At 38.1% G+C, this 9,036-nt stretch overlaps 1 long non-coding RNA gene across 1 annotated transcript in view; it reads left to right on the forward strand.

Moving 5' to 3' along the window:
* The window catches only part of LOC105295580, a 31,617-nt gene extending 23,572 nt beyond the window's left edge, over nucleotides 1–8,045 (forward strand). The window contains exon 4 of the long non-coding RNA XR_002781880.1: nucleotides 7,768–8,045. This is a non-coding gene — a long non-coding RNA (uncharacterized LOC105295580). The remainder of the gene's footprint in view (nucleotides 1–7,767) is intronic.
* Nucleotides 8,046–9,036: the final 991 nt, after the last annotated feature.

The following is a 9,036-nucleotide window of genomic DNA, read 5'->3' on the forward strand; positions in this document are numbered from 1 at the left end:
TCACGATTGTTCACTGCACTAGCCCTGCATAACCAGTGGGTTGATCGTTGGACGTGGAAACAGGGCAAGGAGAGTCAGACAGGGAGAGCTTAGTTGTCCTCAGATAAAATGGCTTCAGGCATTCTTCCCTATTGCGAAGATGGTCTTGCAATAGACCCCCAATATTATATAAAATATGTTGGTCAAGTTTCATCCCATGTGTACTTTTTGAATGAGACCTTCATTTTAATCATGTTTATAACCAAGAGACAAGGGCTCACTTCACAGATGAATTCATTGCCTATTTGCATATAAGACAGTTTAGATCATTAAGTACTGACTAAATTACTAAAATAAACTAAAGCTTATTTTTTCATATTGTTCTAATACTTAAAAAGCTTTTTTGTATTTTTCAAAAAGCAATAGCAAGTATATGCCAATATATATTATATTTCTTATGGTCCACTGTGCTAATTTAGGTAATTAGGAGACACAAAAGTGTGTGTTTAGTTTGATGAATGAAAACTCTAGTTCAGTAATCAAAAAGATATCAGTTCAAGTCCCAACTCTGTCACTTATCAGTTTTCTTATCCAGGGCAAGTTACTTGGTCCTTAAAGCCTTGGTTTCCTTATCTATAAAATGCCAATAATTACAACCAATTCCCAGTGTAGCTTTAAGGATGAAATAAAAATATATGAAAATGCATATAAAACAACACAGCATCTAGCATATATGTCCAAAATTTTTAAACATTTTCGATTGAGTCGAATCAGGCCTTGGCAACCTTTTTCTGTAAAGGAACAGATAGTAAATATTTTTGGCTTCAAAGACTATGATGCCTCTGTACTACCGGCTCTGTACTAGAGTGTAAAAGTAGCCACAAATAATATGTAAATGAATGGGCATGGCTATGTTCCAATAAAACTTTATTTACAAAAACAGGCAGTAGACTAGATTTGGCCTGAGGCCATAACTTGCCAACCACTGGACTGGACTGGATGAACTGACGGATTTCATGGCACCATAACAATATTTATGCACTACTTTTCTCATTCATTTTATTGTAGACTCTAGAACTGATGCTCAAGGATTCCTAGAGTTAATCTATCTCTCCTTGCTTCTTCCTTAATGAACATGGAATATCATCAACTCCAAGGCTTCAATTGAGCTCATGGCTTTAAAGCCCAAGAGAAAAATAAGTTTGCCAAATGTCCTCACTGGACTCAACATATCCATTGTATTTGAACAGCCACTTTATATTTTCAAGTGTGTTAATAAGTACCACATAATTAAGTTTATTATCTGTTCTGCCACATGTATTCTGAATTCAGTGTTATTACCTCAGAGCTCTGCCAGTTATGGATCTTAGCAACCAGTAGGTAGCCTCCTTATGTAATATTAATACTGAATGCTCACCCGGTTGCAGCCCCTTCCAACTTGAAAAAATAAGACCCCTCTCAAGCATTTCAAAACAGTTCTTTATATTTAATTAAGGTGAAATTATTATGTTACCTCCTAGAATTTCATCCCAATGGCTTTTATAAATGTATTCAAAATTACTGTTCCCAGTCTGTAACAGGTTGACTCGTGCCCACCTCAAATCCCCCCCAAAAGGTATGTCCACATACCCTAATCTCTGAAACCTATGACCTGTTTTTTGCATATGTAATCAAGATGAGTATCACAACATGAGATCATCATGGCTTACTTGGGTAACTACTTAAATCTAATGACAAGGTCCTTAGAAGGGGTGGAGAAAAGAGGAGAAGCCATGTGAAGATGTAGGCAGGGAATGGAGTGATGCAGCCACAGTGCCAACGAACGCCTAGGGCCACCAGAGGCTGGAAGAAGCAAGGAAAGGTTCTTCCCCTAGAGCTTTTGGAGGGAATACAACTTGCCAACGTGTTGATTTTGAACTTCTGATTTCCAGAACTCAGAGAATAAATATCTATTATTTTATGCCAACAAGTTTGTGGCATTTTGTTATAGGAGCCTTAGGAAACAATACACAGTCCAAATAAGTAAAACCAGGCCAAAAACCAGGCGGTTTGTTCAACAAAATTATGGTTTCAAACTCAACTAATTAAACACAACATTCAACCAATTATACCTCTTCTGTTCATATATCACTTTGAACATGAATGTCCCTCTCATTCGTTAGACACAATTGTAGTAGAAACTTGTATTTTGATTTCCTTAGAGATGACAACTTTTATGTCTCTTCTAAGATCTTAATACTCACACACATCATTCAGCAACAATGAGGCATTCTATTGTCCACAACTTTTCCCAGTGCAACCTTAGAAACAAAGCAGGAACCACCTAGAGGTAAACACATATTACGGCATCTCTGAATAAGCCATTCTTGTCTTATTTATTATGATGACCTTGCGTAGGCACTCAGTCAGATACATTCAGCAAGCATTTCTTGTGCACCTACCAGGTACCAGGCACAGTGCTAGGTACTGAACAAAAATGAACCAGAGTTCTTGTGGATTAGTTGAGAAAATCAAAGTTGATTGAGAGAAAAATAAGGAATCAGATAATTTGCATGTGATGAGTGAGAAAGCACAGTGGTCGGGGCAATATGTACAGAGGTGCCCCTCTCCCAGGGGTCAGGAGGAGGAGAAGATGGGACCTGGGCTGAATCATGAAAGCTTGGTTATGTCGACTGGAGGTTGTGACACATGGTATCAGGTGGCAGAAGTTAGAGCACTGAGGTCTGGGAAACTACCAGAGGGTCAGTATGCCTGGATTGGAGAATTATATTATGGAAATGCTGGAGATACAAACATGACTGCAGTGATGAAGGGCCTTGGTAAGGGGTTCGAATTTCATCCTTAAAACAAGAAAGCGCCATTAAAGGAGTTTCCATCAGTTACTGAATGATATGATGGGATTGCTTTTTGGAAACATCCATTTGCTGGCGTGTGGGTGCTGGATCAGAATGGGGCAGGAGTAGCCAGGTAAACCAGGTTAAGAGGCTGTTGCAGCCATCATCCAGGCTTTCAGAAAACCTGATAGCAGCAATAGGGATGAAGAAGAAGGAGAAAAAGTCTGGGGAGAGTATTAAGGGGCCAGTTCTTAGCACCAGATATGGGGCAGGGGGAAGGAAAAATTATATTCAAGATCATTTCATAAACTATATAAATGTCTAACCAATGTACTGTATACTTGAAACTAATAATAAAATAAAATTAAAAAAAAAAAGAATTACTCTCTTGAGTTTTTGAACTCCTGAAAGATTAAGTACTGTCCTTTAATTCATCTCTGTGCCAGCCCAGCCACTTGTACAAAATAAGTATTCAATTTGTTAGTGGTTGAATCAAATTTCCTAGGTTTCTATGAGAAACTGAGGTTCCAGATACTTTCCACGGTACTCCAGATACCCTTCCCTTTCAAGTATATAAAGCTGTTATGAGAGATAATTTATGACTCTAAGAAGGGCCTCCTGTTTTTGTTCTTCTGCCCATTTAGTGGCTTCTTACTGGATTAATGGCCTGGTGCATGAATCACAGTAGCTACCCGCACAGAATTAAATGCTAACTAGAGGTTTCAGGAGAGCTATCTCTGATGGCGCCTGGAGTCCCGGGCAAAGGTCAGCCATGGCTGAAGGCTCCCACCCCCACCCACTGTGCCATCCCAGGTTTCGCATAGGCATCTGTAGCATACATATTTATACTCATTCTGTAGAAGGGCCTCCTGATAGTGGCTCTTTAGCTACAATCCCTAAAGAAATTCCTACAGAACTGCCAACTGAGGCCTTTTAAAATCATTCTATGGCCAACTGAGCTAGCAAAGCACTGCACTTCTGAAGTGCTGGGTGCAACTGAATCACAAACTGACTTCCGGAAGCCAGAGTGCCTCTGATGTGCTTCAGCAGGCAGGTTTTTATATCGAGAAGAGAAGAAAACCAGAGAATTTAGGACTAAATGTTATAGAGGAGCAGCAGAGGTAACTACAGCCTGGAGTCATTCAAGAGGGAGAGGTGACCTGGGCCAGGTTGTGCAGAGAAAGCCTCGGGGATATGACTTTCGAGGTGGGTCTCTAAGGACAGTTAGGATTTAGCAAAAGTTTTAGGTGGGGGAAGTGCTATTGGTGATTTGAAGCTGAATGATCCATTCATGGCATAATTTTAGCATCCCTGAGACTCCTCCCCACTTGGTACCAGTGGGTCCAAAATGCTCTCTGACATACACGTTTCCATATAACCCCTGGAGGACTACATTGTCCTGGGTGTGAACTGCTGATGGGAAGCCAAGGAGAATGTAAGAGGGTGATTCAAACGGAGGGGACCAAGGTGTGGAGGAGGCACCCATGAGACTCATCCTCCAACCACTGACTGGTAGAGCACTGTGACTGTGGTAGAAGATACAATAGGAAAACATTTAAAACAGGTTAAAAATGAGGTCCATCATTAAATGTTAATCACAACATGTTCACATGGCCCCCAAAGACCATGTTAAATGCTAATGTCAGGTTCAATTAAGAAGTCAAAGGCATGTGGTGGATGGGATGTGAGCTCTGAACTCAGACCTAATTTGAATTCCAGCCTCACCACTTACTAGCTATTTCCTTGGGCAAGTTATTCATGTTCTCTCAGACTACTTTATAATCTTTAAAATGAAGATCATACTTCCTCCAAGAGTTGGTGGAATATCTTCAACCTGATATTAAAAATACTTGAGCCTTAAAATAACTACTTAATAAATCAATATAAGTGTTCTACCATTGTACCAAGCTTTTTGTAACAAATCCTCTAAGTTTTGGTTGCATAGGTTGTTCAAAATTAGTTGGAATTTTTTTCTTCTTCTTTGTTAAGCAAGGTAAAATTTACACCAACTTTAAGGGTCTAGTTTGGTGAATTTTTGTAATTTTATACAATCATTTAATCACTAGCACAATCAAGATATAGGATGATATTCTCACCCTAAAAAGTTTCATCATATCTGTTTATATTCAGTCATCTCCCCTCACGCCAGCCCCAGGCAACCATTGGTCTGCTTTCTATCATTGTAGTTTTGTATGTTATAGAATTTGATATAAATAGACTCACCCAGTATATAATATTTATGTTTGACTTCTTTCATTTAGCATAATATTTTTGAGAAGTATCTATGTTATCATCTACATTCATATTTCCTTCCTTTTTATTGCTGAGTAGTTTTCCATAGCGTGAATACACCACACTTCGTGTATCCATTCAGTGGTGATAAACAGTTGGGTTGCTTCCAATTTGGCACTATTGTAAATAATACTGCTACAACCACTCATGTACATGTTTTGTCTGGACATTTCTCTTGAGTAAATATCCAGAAGTAGAATTTCTGGGTCATATGGTAATGAATCTTTACCTTTACAACATAATGCCATACTGTTTGCCAAAGTGACTGTACTTCTACCGGCAAAGTCTGAGAGTTTCAGTTGTACCACATTCCTGCTGACACTTGGCAGTGTCCGTCTTTTTTACTTTATTCATTCTAGTGTATAGTGATATCTCATTGTGATTTTAATTGACATTTCTCTGATGACCAATAAAGGTGGACAGCTTTTCACGTGCTTATGAATACTTGTAATCAAAATGCAGTTGGAAGCAAGATTTGCAAACAGGGTGACTTGAAATTCATTTTTTTTATAAACATAGGAGATATTAAACAATGAACCCTCAAATGGTATACAACATTAACATTGAAATTCCGTAACTGCATTTTGGAATATCTCAACTTGCAGGATGACTCATTTGCCGAAGCACCTATTTTTAATTGGATAAATTTATGTTCTGTACTGGAATGAAATGAAATTTAGGAGGCCTATAATTATGCAGAATCATAAGTAGAAACAACTTATTTGATGAGGTTTTTCTTATAAAATGTTTGTTGAAGAAAAATATTCTGAATTAAGGCAAAAAAGGCAGCATCTGTGAAAATATTTGGGTAGAAATATTTACACATTTCAACATGCAAAAACTTAAAATTGTGAATATCCTTGTATGAGCTTGCTAGGACTGTCTTAACAAAATACCACAGACTGTGTGGCTTAAAAGGCAGAAAGTTTTTTATTTATTTGACGTTCTAGAGGGTGAAAGTCCAATGTCAAGGTGTCAACAGGATAAGTTGTGTCTGAAGCCTCTCTCCTCGGCTTGCAGAGGGCTGCCTTCTCGGTGTGTCCTCACATGGTCTTTTCTCTGTGTTTGCACATCCCCAGTGTCTGTGTGTCTAATCTCCTCTTCTTATAATAAGACCACCAATCACATTGGATTAGGGCCCCCCCTAACAGCCTCATATTAAGTTAATCACTTCTTTGAAGACCTTAGCTCCAAATACAGTCACATTCAGAGGTGTTAGGGTTTGGGGCTGCAACATGAATTTTAGGGAAATGTAATTCAGCACATAACACTCCTGCATTTGGCAGACCAGTTTCTAACATCCCTTTCGCTTTCACTTAACACAGAAGACAGGACCACCAGCGTCGAGCGAGGGATATCACGTGAGTCATAAAGTAAACACCCTCTGCCTGCAGTCTGGAATTCCCCTTGTACTGTGTTCTTTTCCATGTGTCATTGTTGACCTGCCAGGCTCCAAAGTCTACCTATAGTATCTATCTGACCCTGCCACATTAGCATATTTTTTTAAAAATAGTTTTATTTCTTCTGTTTATAAAAATAATATGTGCTTATTAGAAAAAAAAAAATCAGACAGTGGTGAAGTATATAGAAGAAAATAAGGATCACCTTCCAAAACACGCCACTCAATAATAGCTACTGTTACTATGTTGGTTATGTCCATCAAAATGTTTTCTCTATATAATTACTTGTACGCTTTTTAATATAAGAAGTAGAAATCACAACATATACAAATTTTCAGCTTTGTTTTTTCTATTTAATATATTATGGACATTTCTCCCTTTCGAAAAGTAGATATCTTAAGATCTTATCAAAATTCAAGCTGGCCAACCCTGCCCCACCCCAGGTCTCCGTTTTACTTAGACTCATTGCAATGAAGTGGAAATGTCAGGGCCCAAAGAGGCAAAGACCACCCAATGTTAAGCAATTGCAAGCATTAGCCCATACTGTTCTAGCCCTCTGCCTAGAGGTAGGTTACATAGATTACCAGTGATGCTCAGCCCCAAATCAGGGAGGCTCTCTCAGTGATTTGGGAGCAGACAACAGTGGCCTTTAGTGTCCTACAGGTCTGTTCCTGCAGGCCTGGGGGTTCCAAGATGGGAGCTACCCTTGTAACAGAGTGAAATGCTAGCTGTCTCTGACCTCGTCTTGTTCAAGCCTGCTTTGTTCCCATGGCCTTCAGGCTAATAGCTTCTACTTAGTCTTGCATACAGATATGCTAATCATTAGAGGAATTCTCCTTATGGCTCGGGGAGATAAGGGAAGTATGTATTGTTTATCAAAGATTTGCAGGAACCTTGTGACCAGACTCGCAGCAACTAGGGCAATCTTCCTTGACCCGCTGCCGGCACCCAGATGTCTGCAGTGGTCAATCACCTCTTGTGCCTCCCATTTTCCCTTCCCTTGACATAAAAGAAGCCTGAACTCTGTACTTTTTTAAGATGCATTTGAGATACCACTAGGGCTCCCATCTTCTCAGTTGGCGCCTTCTTGATCAATAAACCTTTCTTTCCTCCAAACGCTGACATTTTGAGTTTTGACCTTTCGAAGCATGTGGCATATGGTCTTTGGACCGGTAACACTCTTAGTTCTTTTATTAACCTTCCTCCAGGTTGAAATGTTGAACTTTGGTCGTTCCCAATCACCAATCTCTTTTCTTATTTAGGACACCGAAGAGCATCTTTCTTCCCCTGGTTCTCAAATAGACACATAGAAAGCAACTCAGCATCACCTTCAACAAAGAGGAACTGTTGAAAAGGAATTTGCAAACATTAACCATTGTCCATCTTCTGGGAATTGGGCCCAGAGGTGCATAAGAAAAATAGACATTGTCTTAGTCAGTTGATTCCATCTCTGCAAAAAAAGGAAAAAATTACAAGATAAGAAAGTCATCAGGCCAGCAACACAATATCCTTTCAAACAAGTGCTAGGTATTCCACTGCCTAATAGAAATTGTATTATAACTTTTCTTGTGTTCATAGATATTTTAGGTGATTTCATTAAACAGTACTTTAATGGATATCTTTAACATATATTTTACACTTTTGTTTTAATATATTGCCTTAGAATATATTCTTAGAGGTGGAATTTATGGTTCAAAGAGTATGTACATTTAAAGTTATGATAACTATTTCTAATCTGCTCTCCAGAAGTGTTATATTAATTTATATTATTTCAATTATCTTGGGTATATATCTAAGAGCGAAATTGATGGGTTATTTGGTAAACCTATGTTTAACTTTTAGAGTAACTTCCAGAAGGTTTCCAGAGCAGCTTTACCATTTTATGTCTCATCAGCAATGTATGAGGGTTCCAATTTTTCCATACCCTCATTACCACTTGTTAGTATCTATTTTTTGATTATAGCTATACTCTTAGATGTGATATAATATCTCATTTTGGTTTTGATTTGCATTTCCCTGGTGACTAATGATGTATCTTCTCATGTGCTTATTGGCCATTTGTATTACATCTTCTTTTAAGAAATGTCTATTCAAATTCTGTGCCCGTTTTTTTAAATGGTTAATTTGTCTTTTTAATAAGAGTTTATTATCTATTCTGGATACTAATTCCTTATCAGATATATGACTTGAAAATATTTTCTCTCATTCCATGGATTGTCTTTTCACTTTTTTGATAGTGTCCTTTGAGACAAAAAAAAGTTTTAAATTTTGATGAAATTTAATTTATCATTTTCCTTTGGTTGGTATGTTTTACACACCATGTCTAAGGAACCATTGTCTAATCCAGGGTCAAAAAGATTTATCCCTATATTTTTTTCTAAGATTCTTATAGTTGAAACTCTTATATTTAGGTCTTAGTCCATTTGGAGTTAAAGTTTATATATGGCAGGAGGTGTGAGTCCAACTTCATTCTATTGCATATAGATATCCAGTTGTCCCAACACCAATTATTGAAAATGCTAATCTTTCCC

This window comes from Pteropus vampyrus, unplaced genomic scaffold (genome assembly GCF_000151845.1).
Source record: "Pteropus vampyrus isolate Shadow unplaced genomic scaffold, Pvam_2.0 Scaffold5, whole genome shotgun sequence".
Lineage (NCBI taxonomy): Eukaryota > Metazoa > Chordata > Mammalia > Chiroptera > Pteropodidae > Pteropus > Pteropus vampyrus.